This window comes from Thermobia domestica, chromosome 2 (assembly GCF_964235325.1).
Source record: "Thermobia domestica chromosome 2, izTheDome1.hap1.1, whole genome shotgun sequence".
In the NCBI taxonomy this organism is placed as follows: domain Eukaryota; kingdom Metazoa; phylum Arthropoda; class Insecta; order Zygentoma; family Lepismatidae; genus Thermobia; species Thermobia domestica.
In genome coordinates, this window is record NC_137455.1 from 382891609 (window position 1) to 382914936 (window position 23328).

The window sequence follows — 23328 nt, forward strand, 5'->3', positions numbered from 1 at the left end:
AATTTATTTCGATGATACAGATTATATTTAAAAAAAAAAAAAAAATCATAGACGGCTTTTAAATCTCGATGCAATACGAATCAATACTTGTTTCTTATCTGAGTTCCTCGTCAATTGATAACTTCTGTTTGATTCTAAATGAGTCTTCCTCATTTTTTTAAAAAAAATTATGAGAAATTCAAAATAGAAAGAAGATATAAAAGTAACATGGATTTGAAGATAAAACTGATATCAACAACAAATTCGAATACAGATTTTTTTTTAAAAAAAAAGCAAGATAATTACGAATCAGTACAACAAAAAAATTAGAGGTGACTGTCACTGGAACTGGAATCACTACGGAATGAAATTTTCTGGTACCGAATCGAGAATAAAATTGGATTTAAAGAGAATGGATGTTTAGTAAAGACAGACATGCATGAATCCAGAAATTTTTCTTGGGAGGGGTTCATAGATTTTTTTTTATTGGGGAAGGAGAGTCTAATGCCATAAGGCACTATATCTACAGTATGTAAATTTAGTATTGAACGGGTGTTATTCTACACCCGAAAAGACGATAAGTAATTGTAAAATACTTCCATCTATATTTTCAGAAGAAAAATGATAGAACTAGATTGTTTTTATAAGAGAAAGAGTACAGATGAAGTGTAAGATCAAATCTATAAGCTACATCAATTATTGCTCTGCTAAATAAATATAGTTTTATTATGAAAGTATACAAATATGTGTCTAGGTACGATTCCCTGTGGGTGCGCTCCTGGTAACAGCTATGAATAGAAATTAATGAATAATCAACGGAAACAGTGATAAAAGAAAAGAACTTTAATGTGACAAAAACGAACGAAGATAAAGTGTACCACAAAAAGAACCGGAACGAATATAATAAAATGAAAGTGATTAATTATACGTTTGCAAGAGCTAGAAAGAGAAAAATAACAATAATAAACGGTGAAATGAACCGGAACCTGTAGTGTTTCTAATATTTCAAGCTCGAGTTTGCGAACTGATTATATAAACCAATAACAATAATAATAATAAGTATTACCTCCCTCGAGGGTCAAACAGATTTGGAACCGTTCAATAAGACGTTTTCGAGTGTGGACGCGATTCCGAAAGCGATATTATAAATACGAACATTGATCCTTTAGTAAGATAGTACGCAACACAGCTCCTCTGCCGGGCTCTTTAGATTCATTTATAACTCCTTTACAAGACCTATTGCCGCCACACACACACACACACACACACACACACACACACACACATTTCTAAGACATAGCGAGGAATGAAGGCGTCCTAAGAATACCTTGTATGCATGGGTTGCCTGTGACAAGTAAGTGATATATTGTCCACTTTGCAAATAACCCTCTCAACTCCGTGTTTATTGCCTATATCACAATTTTACAAGCACCGGGCTTCAACAGGTGTAGCGGTAGATGGACTACGATTTGGGGGAGAGGGCAGTGAACATATATATGTAGAGAGAGAGAGTTTTTAAAGACCAAGAAAAAATATACAATGAAAGAAAAAAGAATCCTCACGCTCATGAGTCTAGCTCACACGCAAGATTATTGTTCGACTGACGTCACATTTTATTTTTTAAGATAGTGCATGTAATAGCGATAAATAACAATGTTAAGCCAAGGATTCAACAAAGAAATCAGCGATTTGCTCTAACAATGTTAGTCGTTGCACGCAATTTTTTCTCTACAAAGAGTACACTCGTTTTCCTGTTCCTTTACCTAGACCTGTTTATAAACGTATATAAAACTCAAAGATGATAAAAACGTAGAAACTGGTGCGTTTTCATGTTAACATAAAGAGTCAAATTTCCTATTATTGTATAACATTTTTATTAAGACACGAAAACTTTGAAAACAGCGCACGAGCAAATACAGAAACGATTTTTACATTCTATGCAACATAGATGGCAGTTATTTTGTTATTATTATAATCACAAACAGTGATGTTCCAAACAAATATTTAGCAAATTGTCTTCTTAAACTTCAGATCTTAAGCCTATATTATGTGATAATTTATCAGTGATATCCAGGTAATTTCATTCAATACGTGGGATTGAGCGAGTTTAATTTCCAAATTACTTTTTGTGAGATACTCTGATTAAAAGTACTGCTTAGTTGCATAAACTGTAAATATTAAAAGTCCTTTACTTAAAATCTTAAGAATGGGAGTTAGGAAATAACCGTAGAAAGTCGCTTTTGAACATGTTTAGTAAAAGTACCAAATTAATCTTCATCCGACGAAATAGGAAGATAGTATATATACACAGGGTGTTTCAAAATACTGACGTTTGAGAGATGATTCCTGACACCGAGATAAGAAAAAAGTATAGACAAACCTGGGTGCAAAAATCCGTCATTTCGAAGTTATAGACTGTCGAAAACATGAAAAAAATGAATAAAGGCCCATAACTCCAATACTATGGGACCTACCATAGTCGGGTCACTTAGGAACTAGTATGTGCCTTAGCCAAATTATCATGTTTCAGAATCCTGCGGTATTTCCGCAACAATTTTTATAGAGTTAGTTGGTAAGTACTTCAAAGGGGCGTATCTCATTTTCTTAACTTTTCCAGGAGACAAGTTTTTTAAACTGTTTTTTCTCATTATTTATTCTATCGTCTTCTTTTAAAATTTAGTTTGATATCCTTTGTGTCAGTTCAGTTATGTAACATATGAGATCAAATTAAATTTTGATAGAACGCGATAAAATAAACTTATGATAATATCTTTAAACTTGTCTCCTGAAAAAGTTGAAAAAATGAGATACGCCCCTCTGTCTCGTGAGGGACGATATAATTTGAAGTACTCACCAACTACCTCTATAAAAATTATTGCGGAAGTTCCGCAGGATTCTGAAACATGATAATTTGGCTAGGGCACATAGTAGTTCCTAAGTGACGCGACTATGGTAGGTCCCATAGTATTGGAGTTATGGACCTTTATTCATTTTTTTTTTCATGTTTTCGACAGTCTATAACTCCGAAATGACGGATTTCTGCACCCAGGTTGGTCTGCACTTTTTTTCTTATCTCGGTGTCAGGAACCATCTCTCAAACGTCAGTATTTTGAAACACCCTGTATCCAAAGAGAACAAAAGAATTAGTTTCGCAATAACTCACTTCCATTAATCATCCGTTTTCTTTCGCTTAAAGGCAATAAAAGTGGGACGTTAGAGCAAGAAAATTCAATTTAATTTTTCTTTTTACGAATAAAACGAAATGCAATATTTCAGTTTAATATCTCTTGATTAGGGTAAAATAAATAAATAAATAAACGGATGATTAACAGAAGTAAATGATGAAAGAACTGGTGGAATGAGAATGTGCGATGAAACAAGAGTGCTCTAAAAAACACGGACACCACAAACTTACTTCATCGAGGATCGAACCAGGAGCCCTATGTACCAGGGAAAAGTCTCCGTGCCCCTTTCTTTTCATGACTAAAAGAAAATCCATTACTTAGGCCTCTGCACTTACGAATTCATTCCGATATCTTAATTCATCGTTGCGAAGCTTCCAATGGACTATGAACCATAGATGTTTAGAAACATCGTAAAACCAGTTTCTTGTTAAGAGGCCTTATCACTGCGAAATTAAAATACCGCTAATTTTACAGTAATTCTGTGATATCTTCAAATAAATAAAATATAATCGAAATGTGGAACAAAAGCGCCCTAGACAATATTATTTTGCATGAGGTACCGTTATCACGAGTCACCTAGTAGTTTTCCGTTTGCAGCCATCTAGAAACGCGAAAATAAATGCCGGGTTTCTAAATGGCTTGAAATCGAAAATAGATAATTGAGTGGTGATAACGGTATCTCATGTAAAATAATATTGTCTAGGGAGGTCTTGTTCCACTTTTTGATTATCTTTTATCTATTTGAAGATATCACAGAATTACTGTAAAATTAGCGGTATTTTAATTTCGCCGTGATGGACCCCTTTAAATTCTTCAGCCGTTTCTTAACAGTATTCACAGATTTCGAACGAGTACATTTCATTCTTTTACTAACTGATTCATACTACCTTCGCTGTATTCAATAACTTACACTAAAATACAATTGCTGTGCAAAGCAACATTTTATTAAAAAGTAATAAAATAATAATTGTGACAGTTTCGGATATCTAGCATATCCTTCTTCAGACACTATCGAAAATAAATGCATTTTTTTTTTCGATAGTGTCTGAAGAAGGATATGTTAGATATCCGAAAATGTCACAATTATTATTTTATTATTTTTTAATAAAACGTTGCTTTACTCAGCATTTGTATTTTAATGTAAGTTATTTTATGATTTGCACATTTTATATACACATTGCATCTAAAAAACGACACATTTTTAATTTGTGTTTATTGGGATGTTTTCCGTTCATGAAAGCCCCTTACACGACGATATATTTCAGACGTAATATACTTCGAACACACTGTATGTATCTCCAACGAAATGAGAGCTTCAATAAACCTTAATTATGGCTTCGAACGGAAAATTCCTTTGAAATTATTCGTCAATTGTTTTTGTTCCGTTGCTTAGCAACTAACACGAGTGATGGGGATCTTTTCTTTGAGTTTTGTTTCTGTTAGTGTACAGAAGAAAGAAACTAGTTCAGTTGTGTCCATATGTGTAATTGGCTCAGTTGCTATGGAAACCCAAACATTCGAATACGAAAAAAAAAAAAAAAAAGATTTACCTAACGCCAGAGCGAGCTAATTGCAGTTTTCTTTATTTGATGACGTTACGTGTCAATATGAGTTCCCAGAATTTACACAAAGTCCAGTTTTAGCAGTTTTTCTTTATTCTCCGCCCTATAACTTTTATATAACTCTGAATGAGAGACTAGGGTGAACTAATGGATTATTGTTCTAATATTTACAACTACTACAAAATATTTACGAAAGAAATAGAGATAATTTCTATCAATTCACAGGCAAAATAATTAGTATTGCTTACTTTCTCTTTTATCTCCATTAGTTTAAGTGAATATACACTAAAGTATATAAATACAGTAGATAGTCATATCTGCATTAATATATTAAATTACGCGGTAAGGATTCGGATCTTGGGTCTGGCAATTGGAACGAAACTTGCAGGATCCATACATCTTCATTCAACCTACGATTAAAAATTCGAAAAAAATATCACATTTTCCATTTGCACATACAAACAAAGGGAACAGGGGGCCAGGGCCCTAAAGAATTGTCCAAATGGGATAAAACTAACAAATTTTAATCTGTGTTACGTCCTGAGAACAGAAATGTTTTTAATTCTTTTCTATTCTAATTTGAAGGGAACTGGGGCATATTCTCCCGTAGGATTTTGAGGGAAATATGCCCTCTGCTTCCTCAAATTGAAATAGAAAATTTTCAAATTTTTTCCTGTTCTCAGGAGGTTACACAGATTAAAATTTGGACAATTTTTTTAGGGCAATGCCCCCTGTATCCCTTTCTATTTGCAAATAGAAAATGTTACTTTGTCGCATTTTTATCGTAGGCTGAACGGTTATGAATCCTGCAAGTTTTGTTCCAATCGCTCAGCTCCTTTTACGCTAGACCAAAAAGCCGAATCACTACCAATTACCCACCTGGGTGAATAATATATTTGATATAGTCAAGGGTGCTGATCTGCGGGGAAGGGGCGGGCACCCCAATTCTCATGGGACCCCATGTATTTTCTTGAATATGTATTTTTATATGTATTTTTATTGTTATATGTATTTTTCATAAATATACCCTACACAATATTTGGCATTTGTCTTAAAATCTTCATATATGCCTTCTTAGACTCTTGACTGCAACCAAATACATATCTGAATGCCCTGCTGAAGTTACAGAGAAATCGGCGCCCTTGGATATAGTTATAGGTAATTGGACATTTACTTCTCAATAGCTTCTTTGTTGGTTGACACCAAGCCGTACAATTCTTGAAAAATATACATGTGATACCAAACAATTACTTAAAAATGCATAAAAATAGTTTAATGTATTGCCTAACCATTTCATCATAGTCTTTCCTTGATCTTAAGTATCAATTTGTTTCACATAGGTTGTAAGATGTGTCTTGTGTTAAAGCTGAAATAAATTGTAGATTGTTTATATATATATATATATATATATATATATATATATATATATATATATATATATATATATATATATACGTAAATGGGTAATGATTTAGGTTATACATGTTTCGTATAATAAAAATTACCTTATAGACTGTCGATAAATTACTTGATTGTGGATATAAGATGTTACATATAAATGTTTGTCTTGTAATACGTCAGGGGCGGATCCAGGACTGACTTCTGGGGGAAGCGGTGGGTTGTCATACTGCTACTTTTAAGGGCTCCAAACTTTGGGATGGATTATTTATCTATCTATCTATCTATCTATCTATCTATCTATATATATATATATATATATATATATATATATATATATATATAATAAGAAAGTTTCCTCTTCTGAGGGGAGTAATCGCCCCGATCGCCCCTGTAATACGTGGACAATCAGAAATACCGCAGGAGTATATCTACCAAACAAACTGTTGACAAACAGTATTAAAAACATACGTACAGAATTAAAATGCGTTTTCTATCTTTTAATTAAAAAAAAAACACTGATTTCAATTTATCACCTTTATTCTCAGTTCTATTATCATAACTATTATTATTTTCGTAAAAAAATTAACCCAACAACTTATTGGAACAAGATTAAACTATATTGAGCCAAACTTTTAATGAAATATCTTTTGAGTAGTTAGAAATGTTGTGCATTGAGTCAGTGCCGGATTTAGCCCTAAGCTATTGAAAAGTGTCCCTTTATTCGTCAATCTTTAGGTGTTCTTTATAGGTCAAGTTTTCTTTTTCAGCGACAAAATGCTACTTTTTTTAAAAAAGTTTTGAATAATCTAAAAAAAACGCTAATGTGTATTTAGTTTTGAACAATCTAAAATAATCTATATGCAGGGACGTACGCAGGGGGTGGGTCTTGGGGGTCCAGGCCCCCCAAAATTTCGACTTTTGTGTAAATTTAGCATAATTTTAGGGGCAATTTTTGGAATTTTAATATAAAATAACCTTATATTGAGTTTGGACCCCTCCCGAAATAAATTCCTGCGTACGCTACAGTCTATATGCTAATTTATGGGCCTAACGCATCTCTAAATGGAAACAAGGTCCCATTACAAACAGGGCTGGGAAACGGGGCTCCATTATAAACGCGGCTGGATAACAAGGGCCTCATTACAAGTGGAGCTGAGAAATAGAGCCCCATTATTTACTTCATAAAAGCCTAGTAGGCCTATATAACAATACAAAATACTATTGTTGTATGTGCGTTTTATCTTATTTTCTTTTTCTTGTTATTTGGAAATTATATTACAATCAGTTTTTTTCTTGAATTTTTTGGGGCTCTTACAGCTTTTTTAGTTTATACGTAAATCCGGCACTGCGTCGAGTCGTATTTGTTTACTATATCTACATTAAAATTGTTAAATGATTAGAAACAGAACCACTCTGATGAAAATAATGTAGCAGTTTGAGCTCGTAAGACAAGACATAGTTATATTATTTGCTACATTTTATTTCGTTAAAATATTTCAATATATATAGTAGGTGGATGCAATGCACAAACTGTTTAATGTGGTAACACAGTTGATATCGAGTTGTAATCTTACATTCAATTTATGATATACAAAAATGTAAAAACAAAAAAGAAAAAGAAAAGAAAAGAAAGATAACATTAACATGAAATGTGTTTCTGTTCTCTCATGAAAATTCAACAGTAGTAACATTGGGATAAAATTTATATAACAAGAATCATTCTGGACCAGCCCTTGAAAATTATATTCAGACAGAATTGCTACCTGAGGCAGACAACGATATATTTTTTCCTGATGGCTTGTTAATACTTTCTTATAACTCATCGATATACGTAGAAGTATCAATGGTGTCAGACGCCCCTCCCGCAATCTTTCCTATATATTGTTACAGTATGGTATGTTTCTTTTTTAATACCACTGGTTACTATACATAAAGCTACAATATTTGCTTTATAATAATATTCTGTACACACACATATAACAAAAATGCAGCTTCGATAGAAACAGTAAAAATGTCACTGCATCTAAATTATGCATTAGAATTTACATACATGTTAACACTTTATAATTTTGGAAAGTGGAAATGCAAAATATAAGGGCGGTTAAAATGGTTATTTTCAATGCAGTGCTATTTGTGACGTCATTAGTCAGTTTTTCAGATTCTCAGTAATTCTCAGACAAAGAGACTTATTTAAGGAGACCGAAATACCTGACCTTGACAAAGTCAGTAGTGACAGACGAAACAAGAACATTAACAGTGAGGTCGATGGTTTGATAGGCACGCCATTCAAATTTTCGTGACTATCATACACTGGCTTATTTTCACACTCATACCAGGAGCTTGTGAGTTGGTTCACCTAAGCTTGTTTTTAATTAGGAATTTATGTAACAAGTTTCATCTCTCTAATATGAAGGACTTGTGAGGTACTCTATGTTTCGCGTACAGTTCGAATCATTCTCTCCCCTTATGAATATGTATTTTGATTAAAGTAACTTGTTCAAGATCCGGCTCGAGGCAAGTAACAACAATGTTCAAAAATTCATTTCAAACAGAAATATTGTGTTAATTTGAATAGTGGATAAACATACTAACAAACAGACATTTAGGGATACGCAGGAGACAAGATTTGTGGCTGCCTCGTCTCAAAAATGTGCTGTAAAAGTGATATCTCGACTCGAAAAATGTATATTTTTCTATTGGAAGAGCCGTGTCTCTTCTCGAATTTCGTCAGGAAAATCCTGTCTCGACTCGTCTCGTGCGCATCCCTACAGACATTTAGCTTTATATAAAAGAGAAAATCCTCAGAAAATGGCTTAGCTCTTCAATTCACTTGCAACACAAAAGCATAGTAACAGCTGTTCGCTACTTGTAAGCTAGATACGAAAAACGGCAAATTGCGCTGAAAAGCGTCGAATGAGTCAGTTACTTACAGACTGCTTTTCCCTTCCTTTCTTTCCACTATTTAAGCGAAATGTTCATTGTGTTTTGTTTCGAGCGCTCGACCTCAAAAGCACAAAAACCATTAGAAAATGAAGAAACGGCAGCAGCGTCTTCAGAAATTGGAAGGAGTTGCCGGGATACGATACAAGAAAAATGAGGTTTAAATGTCAGGGGCAGATGACTTAGTTTTCCACCCGGGGATTAGAAGGTGAAAAATAACAATGGCAGCGAGGAAAAAGAAAAGAAAAAAAAACACAAAAGAAAATAATTGAAGAGTGTGCAAAACAGCCGAGTTTTTTTTTCTTTCCTTCAAAAGTTATTTTTCCCTCCTTTTGAACACAAATATTAACCAAATGTCTTCATCAAGAACTAATATTAGTATATTTTCTGTACGAAAAATACGTTTCAACGATCACTTTCGTATTCAGGTATGTGTATACCTAGGTATATATGACAAAGACACAATCTCAAAATGAAATGAAATTTTTAAGTTTTATGTCCGACGATTATGCCGGTTAGGCTAAAGGAGACGGTGAAGATGAGAAAGTAATGAAAATGGTGGAATGAAGGAAGTGGGAGGAAACGGGAGAACTCCGAGGAAACCCTCGAGCACGGTGTTCGTTCACCACAAAGTCCACACGACGCGAGCTGGGATCGAACTAGGGACCCCAAGCACCAGAGGTGAACGCTCTACCACTGAGCAACCGCGCCCCCTAATCTATTCAAAAATAACAAAACTGTGAGCTAATCTGTTCAAAAGACAACAAAACTGTAAGTTAATCTGTTCAAAAACAACGAAACTGTAAGCTAATCTGTTCAAAAACAAAGAAACTGTAAGCTAATCTGTTCAAAAATAACAAATTAAGAGCCAACTTTTACGAAAATGACAAAACTGTAAGATACTCCTTGCGAACTTAATAAATTAGACTTATAAACTAATTAAAAAATAAAAATAGCGAACTGTAAGTTTTTTGGAAGAGGGGAATTTTTATTTTATATACGGAATTTTTTAATTTTCTTTTCACTAATTACTATGAATAAACGGTGCAGATGATTTACACAACATGTGATTGTAATACGAACAAATTCTCTGAAGACGACTGTGTTTATTATATTCTACGTTCAAGAGTTGTGAGTGAGGCAGTGTTGCTGGAATTTGGTCTTGAGAATGAGAACCTATGTTCCTCGTGGAAGAGACAGTATCTTCTCTCTCTGTTGAAGAGAATTGAGTTGGTCGCAGAGAGTTTACGTTACGTTTTCCAAACGCCAGCTGTCTCTCGTCCTTCCCACTATCTCTATCTTCTTCCAAGCGTCGGGACGACATCTACTGAAATATTCAAGAAACTGCTTTGCACTGACATCCTTATCACCGCCATTAATTACCGAGAATTGAAGCGGGTGCGTCTGGATCGCTTAACGCCTTTCTCTCCCAGGGATTTAAAATCCTCTGGAGGGGCTTAGAAAAGAAACGACACGTATATAGGAGGGAAAAAATCTCTTTCTGTATACTCACTCTGTATGCTTCTCTCCAAAAGATAACTTGGATGAACTGTGTAAGCTAGTTACTAAAATCTGTAGCACAGATTCTGATAATTATGTATACTTTTGACAGTAATATTTGCCGCATATAAGCATACAGCTCAAACAGCTTTCGAGTTTTGAAATCTAATTTATAAATCAACCACCATAACAATTCATTACTTCACTTTTTTTTTTTTTTGGGTCCATTACTAAGCGTTTCTGAACTTATTATGTAGAAGAAATAAATATTACTGACCCAGTTGAGAAGCGTTCCTGGCTCCATCATTACGTTCTTTGTCTCAGTTATTTGTCACTTCAGTGATTTCTGACTTCATTACTATCGTGGGTACTTATGATTCTGTTACTAAGTATATCTGGCTTCATTACTTGGCATTTCTGACTGCATTAGTAGCAACATTGACTGTTTCTATGCATTTCTGACTTCATTATTTAGCATTTATAATTCGTTTACCGGCTTATGAATCCGTTATTTGGCACTTCGACGTCGTTACTATGCATTTTTGGCTCCATCATTAGGTTCTTTGTCTCAGTTATTTGTCACCTCAGTGATTTCTGATTCCATTACTACGTGTGTACTTATGATTTCGTTAGTAGATACATCTGGCTTCGTTACTTTACATTTCTGACTCCGTTTCTATGCTTTTTTGACTTCATTATTTGGCATTTATGATTTGTTTACTAACCATGTTTATTAATCCGTTATTTGGATTTCTGACGTCGTTACTATGCATTTTTGGCTCCATCAGTAGCTTCTTTCAGTCAGTTATTTGTCATTTTGTAACTCCTGAGCACTTCTGACTCCGTTACTAGGAGTTTCTGGTTTCGTTATTCAGTTCATGGACTCAGCTATTTGTTATTTCTGACTCAATTTATAGACATTTATAACTCATTTACTAGACCTTTCCCAAAATCTCTAGAACTTTAAAATTTACTCAATGACTCTGATCTACAACTTCCCAGGTACTATCTCGTAATTTTATAAATTCTACAGATTTTATATAAATTTTAGTTACTTAAGTCTCAACGACACCGTTTGCGTTATGACTCTCCTTTGAACACCCTGCTTATTAAACATTTCTGATTCCGTTTTTTACTACCTCTTGCATGTGATACGAACGACGCTAGAGCTTGATATCAGTTCAGCTGGGTGATCACAGACATTGACTCAAGACCAACTGATCTAAATTTCTGTGTGTTTCGTATATTGACGTGAGAGGTCTCTGTTATACGGAGCACTACAATCTTGATCCCGCTTGGATAATGAGGATACGTCTTCTTTGTTTCACTTAATTTCATTTTATGAATTAGAATGCAGACTTCTTAGAAAGAAGAGGGTGACCATTTTAAAATATAAGAAGGCTATAAAAACAAGTCAAATCTGCATTTTTCTCCACCTTCACCTTTGCCTCACTTCTCTAGCTGTTAAAAACACAGAAATTTAAATCAAGAGAATAGTGCATAACATGTTTATTCCTAGACCTTCACGGTTTAGAAGACTAGGCATTTGTGGCTCCATTATTGGGTATTTCCAAGTAGTAAAAGATGCTTTATGTGATACTTATTCTTATATAAATATAACGGAAAATATTCCCGTCACTGTAAAAAGAACTGGTTATGAACCTACTCAGTGAACTTACTATAAATAGTTTTCTTTTTGGTTCATTAGATTGGTTTTTTAGTGTCTCTGTCAGCATAGAGGCTATATGAAACTTGGACATACAGTTCAAGATGGAATCCGAACCATCGTAAAACGTTCAAATTTCAAAGGCTCTCCCGTCGAAAATTGAACCGAAATAGTAGACCAGCGCAGAGGGTAGATCTCTTTTAATGGCAAATTGTGATGGTTTCAGTGCGCACGTGGCTCATACTCCGAAAATTCCTGATTTAATACAAAGCCACTTGGCGTAAAAGCCCGATTTGTGGGCCTGAGCCGCTCCACGCCATCTGTTAGCGACTGGCGGAACTACGTCCAGCTTAACGACGAACGGGCTGTCGCCCTATCGCTAACCGGCGTATAGGGAGCTTTCTAGACCTAGTGACCGTCACGTCTTTTATTCACGTGACTCCCCAGTTTGCGTCACGACGCTTCCCGAAAATTGGGGAAGCACCGGCCACGAATAGAACCCAGGATCACGTGGACATGAATCCAACGCTTTAAGCAATACTACAATGTCTCACTCCTGATTTAATATTTATTTTTAAAAAATCTCAAGGAATTTACATTACACCTAAATGCTTGAATGTCATATTCCGTTTGAACTTATTCTGTTAATTATGAAAAAGAATTTTAATACCTTGAGATTTAAAGTGAACATCTATAATGAAAAAAATAAATCAAAACTTTAATATGAATTTTCCGCTTAACAAACCCTCAAAAATTCACTTTTTATAATGAACGTTCTACCATTTAATTAAGAAGGAAATTCTTACAGAATTTATTTTAATTATTTAAAGGAAAATATGCCCAGAAAGCGAATAAAAACAGCAAATATTTAAATTTTAAATTTGTCCATTTCCTCTTCTCACAGATAACGTGGAACTCGATTGCTTATTAAATGTTCATTATGCGGTGCCCCAAAGTTTATAGCAGACGGATAAAATATATGGACATCTTTCATTTATATAAATTTATGAAATTTTCGTAATTTATTTGCTTTTGACCACAACACGCTAAATGAATTATTATAAAAAGCAATGCTCTTCATGGATTTGAGTTTTAACTTGAAAAGAGAATTTAATATTTGTTTAGCGAATCAGAAGAGCCTAAATTAAATATCCATAAACTGAAAGTAATGTATCTAGAAAATATAACCGGAAGGAGACATTAAAACGTTCAAAGCTAATGACAATTTTATCTCAAAAATTAAAATTTATTTTTTTGTCTCTCTTATAAATTATCTTATTAATTTGACTTTGTAAAATATCGTACTTTTAAGAAATCAGAGTGTGTTAACAATAATTAGATTATTTTGGGAAGCTTTTCTCAGAGATGTTTTAATTACGAAACTTACTGCGTAGTCTAGTTTATCTGTCTTTCAATATATAGAGGGTGTATCAAAAGCCCGGAGCCATAATTCAATATTTCTTATGAGTACGAAAACAAGCGGAGAGAAAAATTGTTGGAAATAGATGGTTTTCAATCTACAATGGTGGTTTCCGATCTAAAATGATGTTTTTCAGTCTACAATGGTGGATTTCAATCTAAAATAGTGTTTCCCGATCTAAAATGGTGGTTTTCAATCTAAAATGGTTGTTTTGAATCAAAAATGGCGTTTTTCAATCTAAAATGGTGGATTTCAATCTAAAATAGTGGTTTCCGATCTGAAAAGGTGGTTTCCTATCTAAAATGGTGCTTTTCAATATAAAATTGTGGTTTTCAATCTAAAATGGTGGTTTCTAATCTAAAATAGTGCTTTTCATTGTAAAATGGTGGTTTTGAATCTTGCCAGCAATTTAGGCTCCATATTGGTAAGATGTCCTATGTTAAATGAAAATGTAATATTGCCAGTTCAGCAGGCTGTTCCAGGAGCGTCATTTGCCCCCTCCCTGAGGTTGACATTCATGTGTATTTAATCCACTAACAATACAGCATTGTTGGGAAACGAATTTGAGGTGCTCAAGGTTCCCCTCACATAACAATGTGCATGTTCCCTGTGTCGTTTTTGTGTGTCTTTATGTTCTGTTCAAACAGGGGTTCGATTCCCGGTTGTAGAATATTAAAATTTGAATGTATTACGGTGGTTTGGATTCCTCCTTAAACTGTGGATCCACATCTCATACAGCCTCTGCGCTGAGAACTAACTAACTAACTAACTCTATGGCCTATGGAACCCGGAGGTTCAATGCCGCGTTCACAAAAGCTCTCCACTGACTTCTATCCTTACTCTGCGCTGAGAAAGGATGCTAAATTCAAACGAACGAACATAAAGTTATACACAATACTCACAGTTCAGAATACACCAAGAGCACTGCCAGAAGGAACTTAAAGATAATTAATTTTTCTTATTAACTTCTACAGGGTTTATACCAATTCTTCTATGTACTTTATTGTTATACTCTTTAAACAATTCTTGTAATATATTTATCCATTTATAATTTCTTTGAGTACTAAATTCTTTCCACATTTTTTTTAAAGTTCTTTTCTACGATATGTTGTTTTACGAAGACAATGCTGAAAATGGAGAGCTCAAAATCGAAAAATTCGCAAAATATTTATCTCTTCATGTCTTACGGTTCCCGTGATATGGCTTCTTAAATCTCTCGAAATCCGAACTTTTTTTTGGCCAATATCTGGTGAACGGTGGTCAGTTGGCCAATGACCACCAGTTACTATTTGGTACCAAAATGTTCACCATCCTCTTAGATATTGATCAACACCAATATGATCTCCCTATGACTTACGGTTCCCAAGATATGGCTTCTTCTCCCAAAATCGGAACTTTTTTTTGGACAATATCTCGGGAACGGTAAGAGTGACGTGAAAAATTCTATCACTTTCTCAGATAATTTTTGATTCTCTATCGAATGGAGGGCTCAAAATTCAAAAATTCGCAAATAACAAACAGGCAAACAGACAAACACAGACGGACACAGATAATTCAGTAATGAACTTTATAACTTCGTTGAATATGTGGAATTGAACGAAACATATGTGTAAAAGGTGGTTCAAGAGATGTTATCAATTGAACTGGATGAAACTGGAGGATCCAATTCAGAAACAAAGATTGGTAGAACAAAATTTACTATTTTTGTTCAAAGTTTTATTTTCCATTTTGTAAAAATTTCTATTCTTTAACTTTATTTTAAAAAGAAATAATTGGATAAATAATTTATTGAATAATGATCCAGAGATTACATGGTGCTCTCATACTTTGACGGAAGCAATATGTACGAAAATTGCCATTCACTGAAACTATTTAATTCAATAAGTTATCAATGACTTTAGAACGTAAATTAATTTGATGTGGAACTAATTTGAAAACGTATTAATCGTCAACAGATATTTAAATAACGCCGGGAATTGTAGAATTGAAATTTTCAGAACTTACTTACAATATAAAAATTGAAAGATATAACTTTTATGCTATTTAAGTAAAAGAAATATCGCTTTCTTTATTGCACTGAAACAAAATGTCTGTGCACTGTACACGCGAGTTGGTCGATAAAGAGAAACGGAAAGTGGAATCCCTCTCGCCGACGGAAAAAGAAAGCAAGCCGGCCTTACAAACAAGAATGTAAAAGACAGAAGTATGCAAAGTTCTTTTTACAGTTTTATTTTCATGAATTATTCCAAACGAACTGCAGGTGTTTCAATTTCTACATTTTTGTTCAAGATTTTATATATATATTAAGTAAACTAAATAAAGAAATAAATAATAAATAAATATATTAACAAAAATAACATTTTACTGTTAAATGTACAAAAATGAAATCGAAACATTTCGAAAATGAAGTAGTTTTCGTAACTACACTGAATGTGAAATGAAAATATAACACGCTTCCATAAAATTTGTTTTCTACTTGTTTCACTATGGAAACCAAATCAAACTAGTTACAAGTTTCAGGTAAGACTTCCAAAAGAAACAAATCTTGCTAACTTCTTTAAATATTTCTAGAAAGTATTTCCATAAATTGAATTCAAGGCAAGTTAAAGCTGGAATTACACAAAGTGAGTCCATCCAGACTGTCCACATACAAGCCCAATACATATAGACAATTTTTATATGACGAACACGTATGCCGATTATCATTATCTAGATTTTATATGCCGATTATCATTATCTAGATTTTATATGCCGATTATCATTATCTAGATTTTATATGCCGATAATCATTATCTAGATTTTATATGCCGATTATCATTATCTAGATTTTATATTACGATTATCATTATCTAGATTTTACATGTCGATTATCATTATCTAGATTTTATATGACGATTATCATTATGTATATTTTATATTACGATTATCACTATCTAGATCTTATATGACGATTATAATTATCTAGATTTTATATGACGATTATCATTATCTAGATTTTATATGACGATTATCATTATTTTGCACGATGTGTGTTATTCGTCCTATTCTGTCTAAGCTTTAAGAAAATGAAGCCAAATTTCCGCTGATGATGCTGAAAACAATGAAGTTTTCAAAATAGATTACATGGACATGGTGCTCGGTTGTAGAGCTATTTCCTCTGATGTGGAAGGTCCCTGATTCGACCCCAAATCATCTTAGATATTGGTGAACAACAGTGGGTTTATTTGGAGTTCTATTATTTTCTCCTATTTTCTTGATTCGAAAGTTCATATTCCCTTTTGGTGCTTGCAGCACCCAGTAAATCTGACATGTTTTACCTTCAATAGTTCTGGGAAGAACACTTAATTAAAAAGTGTTGTTTAAATGAATGACCATTAGGAAAATACATGGAGTTTTCAATGTATGTTTACAAGACGTCGTACACTGAAAAAAAAATGTATTTGGCGTTAGTAAAGTCGTATGTTACATTTGTAAATCCTGTAGTTTTTGGACTTAACGTACAGCGAACGTATAACTGAAAACGTATGTTTTATAATACTTTCTGTATAAGTGTTCCATCTATACATACTTTCCGTATGAAACAATATAGGTGGTCAAGATCTCACATACAAATGGACGAATATAACAAAAAGCTGCGAAGGTATGCGTGTATGAAATATGTGTATGAAATATAAAGAAAACTGTTAGATATCACACATCCTGCAACGGCATGATGTAACATCTACGGGCAGTGTCTATGTAGCATACGGATAACGTATGCTCCGTTCTGATTTCTGTAGTAAGCAAGAGGATTCCGTATAATTGTATAATATACCACTGTCAGGAGAACGGATTTATCTCAGTGTGAGAATATTTGAGAAACAATTGGAAGACGCAGCAAATTGCGATCAGTAAACCCAGTAAAATCGACAAGTAAGGGCCCCCATAATGTGCTGATCACACATTCTTCAATTAAAAATTTCCGGGTGGTCGATGTAATTCCTTTACAGGACAGCTTCGTACAAGAATTAAATTAAATTTTAAATTCAGTTAAAAATTAAATTAAATTTTTAATTTTACATCTAACAATTATGGCCATTTAGCTAAAAAAAAAAAAAAAAAGGACGGGTACCGTACTTAATGAAAGTGTATGATAATGAAAGAGTTCGTGGAATGAGAATGTAGGAGGAAAACATCAGGAGAACCTCGAGAAAACCTACTAAAATTATATTGTCAATCATAAACTTATATCTGGGATCGAATCAGGGACTTTTTGAATCAGAAATGATTATTCTAGCACTGAACTGTCATGCCCCCACCTAGGCAGCTTAAGATTTAAGTTATGCATATGTGTTATCGGAGGACGTGATAAGTGCAATTTGGTAAAAGTTTGTGAATTTTTAATTTTTTTTATTTAATCTTTTTTTTTTATTGAATTCTTGAACACAATGAAAAATATAAACGAGGTAGCAAACAGCTCAGATATTATCCAGTGACGTATCTTGCTAGGGGCCTGGGTGTCTTAGGGCCCCCAGTTTTTTCAGTGACAAACATAATTGATGCTATTATTTATATATTTTTGAAAGTTTATAGTAAATTCATGATATACCATAGTCTGGGTTCTGGTTAGCTCCCCCAGTTTTTATCTTCTTGATCCGCCTCTGCTTATAGATCAGAAATTTGGATGCGCAATTTGTAAGGTCCTAATCCGGGGACACCCAAATTTATACATTATATCAAAAAGCTCGAAAACAATTTTTACAAACAGTGTGCAGATATTCTCTGGCTCGAATTCAATTTCTTTTATATTCTTCCAGTGGCGTATTTACGATTTTGTTTCGGGAAGCACTTTGCTAACTTTCGGGGGGGGGGGGGCTTTGCTAACTTTCGGAAGGGGGCTTTGCCTGAAAATGTGAAAATTCTGCAAGATATTTCATATATTTGACTATAGTAAGTAAGATTTCGGGGGGGGGCTTAAGCCCGGAAGCCCCCCTAAATGCGCCACTGTATTCTTCATTATCTTTAAGTTACAATCTAAAATTCGAAAACGTGAGGGCAACCTTAGAGAAGAACCTTAATTTTATTGTGTTATTTAACTATTTACCCAACAGATGTAGCGACAATTTTACCTCCTACAGTCATGTCTTTAGCTACAAGAAGTCTTAAAAAAATGGAGACATTAACACAAACTCACATACGCACATGTATTTCTTGCTTTACTTGTTTTTATTTTTACGTTGAATGATCATGTGCAAAGGAGTATTGGGTGGTTTTAAGCGTGTTTAGTGCTTGCTTCTAAATCGGTAACAGCAGCGCCATCTACTAAAAGGATTCTTGCTCTGTTTTCTTTTTAAGAAGTAAATGATCCTTCCATCTGGGTGGTATTATAAACCTTTCAACTCTTTCGTTCCATCCGGAAAGGAAGGAAAACTAAAAAATTCTGCGTTAGACACATAGTGCGTAACATTGCTTACAGACTTGTGAGAGGGAATTCGGTCTAAGGCCATTTTTCAAGTTAAGTTTGTCTCTGCGAAGGATATGTTCGCACTTTAAATAGTACGCAACACTTCAAAGATTTGTTTTGTCGTTCCCTTATTTCTGTGGTGTCTGAAGTAGCGTCTCGATGCAGGTTCTACGTCTACGGATATAATCAAATCAACGATAGAAGTATACAAAAGTTCTGGGGGATGCAAGAGCGCCGATCCTGGGGGGCCCGGGACCCCAAAGCTCATGTGAGCCCCCCTAATGTATTTATGAATATACAATATTTGGCATAATTTGAATGCAATTTGTCTTAAAATCCTCATATATACCTTCTACATCTGAATGCCTCCCGCAAATTTACAGAGAAATAGGCGCCTTTGGGGGAGACGAGTTACTTGTTGAAAACACTCTCAGAACAATTCAGCCATTGGCATATTCACTAGATTACAGAAGCGTAACCGTAATGTTGAACTTGATATGGTTGTCCACTAGAGAAGAGTTGAGTCTGTCTAGTCTCAAAAATATAGTGCGTTCAGAGGCGGATCCAGCCCGGGACCGGGGGGGGGGGGGGGAGGTACACACCCCATGTTTTTGAGTGACAAAAATAATTGAAGTTATAATTTAAATGTTTTTGAAAATTTCTAGTAAACTCATGATACCGTATACCTATCATAGTCTGGGTTGTGGATTGCCCTCCCCCCAGGTTTTACATTTTTAGATCCGCCTCTCTCTCGTCGTGAAAATGATTTCTCGTCTCGAAACCTGTATCTGCTTCTGTATCTGTCTTCTCGTGAAAATTTCGTTTCGTGTTGTCTCGTGTTCAATCCTAGTACCTCAGCCATTCCGATTCTAAAATACATTTATTTAAAATTACATTAAGTTTGAATCCCCTCCTCCTTGGGAGATGATTGGGTGAAAAGAGATGGAAGGTGAGTGACGCTGAGTTAAAAAATGTGTTTGATTTGAAAACGCATAAACGCAAATTATTATTATCCATGCATTTTTATTTAGGTAATAAACATCGTCTTATTACTGTTTGGGCTTGATACAATATGGGGTGTTCTGAAAAGTTGAAAAAAATAAAAAAATATTAACAATGCGTAAAGCACAATTTCTGTCGATTGGTTTAACTTTTGCTTTAATTTGAGTGATGTGAATACTGTGATTCCTAAATAAATACCACAAAGAATTCAGTCCTTTCTACATTCAAAAACAAAGGAAAATGCCCGTAAAAAAAAAAAAAAATAGTCTATGGTTTGAACCATGATTATTGATAGGGATAGATCACAAGAAACGTTTGTTCAGCGATAAAGGTATATGGTTGTTATATGTTGTAGAATATGTTTCATTCAAAAGATGTGTATTAAATATCCATAATTAATTTTAAAACGCTGCCCAAACTTCGTACCCTATGATCAGTAGCGTACGCAGGAATTTATTTCAGGAGGGGTCCAAACTCAATATGAGGGTATTTTATATTAAAATTTCTAAAATTGCCCCTAAAATTAGGCTAAATTTACGCAAAAGTTGAAATTTCAGGGGTGTCCGGACCCCCAGGACCCATTCCCTGCGTACCGGTACGTCTCTGCCTATGATGATTGCGAGATCATTCCTACTTCTCATATATTGTGCCGTTGAGGATGAGTAGGCCTATACGAGTCACAGAAGGTGTGACATCGGGCGACTGCGCTGGACATGCTACAGGCCCATTGTGTCCAATCCATCAAGTGTACACTAGAGATTTTTTTTACTGACAACGAAGTAAGGTATAAAAAAATTAACTGCTAACTTTTATGAACATTAAATAAAAAAACTGAAAGATTCAGGAGAGCTGAAGGTGGTTGTAGGGGGCTCAGTTCTTTGGGTCCTAGTAGGTACACACCTGGACCTCGATCAAATGCGATTATAGAGTATTTTATACATTACACACAGTGTGAATAAAATAAATGAGGAATTAACTCGCACTATTATTTAAGATTAACTAATTGCACTGGATATATATATATATACAGTTAACTATACTATATAAAAGTGCGATTGGATAAGTATGTGGTGCGTTGTAATAATAAATTTGTATCTAGATCTATTCTCATTTATCACTGAAAAATTTCAAACATATTGTTGCTTTTGTTCTTCATATTATTTTTTTAAAAATTACAGAAAAAAAAAACAGTTCCAGAAACTATTCCAGCAATCTTTTCCTACCTAACGACATAGACCCTACATGTTTTTCATTTGAATGTTAAGTAGCTACAAATATATACATGTATATATGTATATAGAAGACGCAAATGCATGGCAACATTGTATAAAACGGTTCTTCATCGTAGTACAATATACATAGCTATCTTTATTGGTTTAGTCCTCGCTTCCATAGAACTAAGAAAAAAAAAGAAACATTCTTGTAGACAAGGAAAGAAAAACACGAATGAAATTTGCTTTGCAATGCAGAATTTTATTTTTAGACTCTTGAAACTAAAAATGAAAAAGAGAACTTGTTTCTCTTCAAAATTCTCTTTCAACCCTCTTTCGTAATTTTTTTTCCGCGGAGATTTTCAATGTTTCTCATTTCTGTTTTGTTATTTTTTTTTCGGGGTCTATTTTCTCGTTGTTGTTGTCGCATACTGGGGACTTTCAAATGAAATTCTGCTTCAGCAACTCTCTGTTTCTCATATATAGTTCTACATGAAGAAATTCTATGAATGTTTATTGAACTCTTTGTATATAGTTATACGTACATATATATATATATATATAAATCATACAAAAATAGCATTTTTTTTCTTTTATTTCACAAATTCTGCACTTGCTATCACAATTTTTTTATTTTTCTTTTTTCAATATTTTGTGTTTCTTCCTCATTCTTTCTTTTTACCCCTATGCTTCTTATTCTCCCTATTTCTGTATATTAATTCTCTTTAGCTACTGTTGTTTTCTGAGATTCTTCATCATCTCTAAGACCAACTGGTATGCTTGTCTGCACTTTCTTCTTTTCACTCCATTTTCCGGAAATAACACAAGGAAAAACAGTGAAAGAAATGATGAAACTGGCAAACTCTCTCTCTCTATATATATATATATGAAAAAAATTCCAGTATCATTCTTAACACATAAACAGGCAGACGTGAACATCATATTGCTAACATTATATAGAAGAAAAGAACAAAATTCGACCCAAGAATCCAAGACAAAATGATAGCGCAGAGATAAAATGAACCCGGGTCCAGAAAATAAGGGAAAAAAAAACACGAAAATCCTTATAACACTGGAATGGAAAAAGGAGAAGAGTATCATATCCCTCCACATACAAACAGTAAAAACAAACTTTTGTTTCTAACATGTAGCTTTTTCTACTCATGTTTTTTATTATTACTTTTTTTTCTTTTTTTACTTTCAGGAGTTCACTATTCTTTATTTGTGGCACCCTGCAACAATGTGAAAGGGACTTTTTATTAAAAAGAAGGACGTATTATTAGATACTGCATCAGCAACAATAGCCCATTTGTGCACGAGATGTTGCAAGGACAAAGTAAAACACTGCAGATTTTCTAGTATATATATATATTGACCGTCTGTAACTTGTGCAAGACAATGCATGACCTCATAAGAAAAGTTGAACACAAGACTAGTGTTAACCATAATAGGATGAAAGAAACATGACTAGTCTGTAAACATTGTTATTGTGTAAATGAAAAAAAGAAATATGTATTATATAAATCGAAAATATTTGTTCTGTGAACTTGTGTGCTTGTATGATCAGATTCGACAGTAACATTATTCTTACATAGGATTCACTAAAAATTATATGTGAAAATACATAACATTACATATACACACACAGTATATTAACCAATATTTTGTAATTTTCTAGGGGTCATCATAGCATGTAAAGCAACAACTTTGGTAAATCATAGTATTTGAGATGTTTAAGATTGTAAACGGTACTTAAATATCTTGAAAGAAGACAATAATATTACTTGTGATACTTCTGAGCATGGACTCGTTTCTGCTACATGTGCGATAAAAAAAATGTGTTAGAATAATTATGTATTTTATATATCAATATCGTAATATTTACATTGTCATATATTGAAATTAAAGTGCCGTTATTTTTTATTTTATATATCAATATCGTAATATTTACATTGTCATATATTGAAATTAAAGTGCCGTTATTTTATTTGTCTTCTTGGTTTCAGTTTTATTTCATTT

The 23328-nt window shown here is 33.8% G+C and overlaps 1 long non-coding RNA gene across 2 annotated transcripts in view; it reads left to right on the forward strand.

Moving 5' to 3' along the window:
- LOC145678881 (uncharacterized) overlaps nucleotides 1–23293 on the forward strand; it is a 131063-nt gene extending 107770 nt beyond the window's left edge. For both annotated transcript variants that reach the window (XR_014130484.1, XR_014130483.1), the window contains one exon: nucleotides 22514–23293. This is a non-coding gene — a long non-coding RNA (uncharacterized LOC145678881). The remainder of the gene's footprint in view (nucleotides 1–22513) is intronic.
- The last annotated feature ends 35 nt before the right edge of the window (nucleotides 23294–23328 follow it).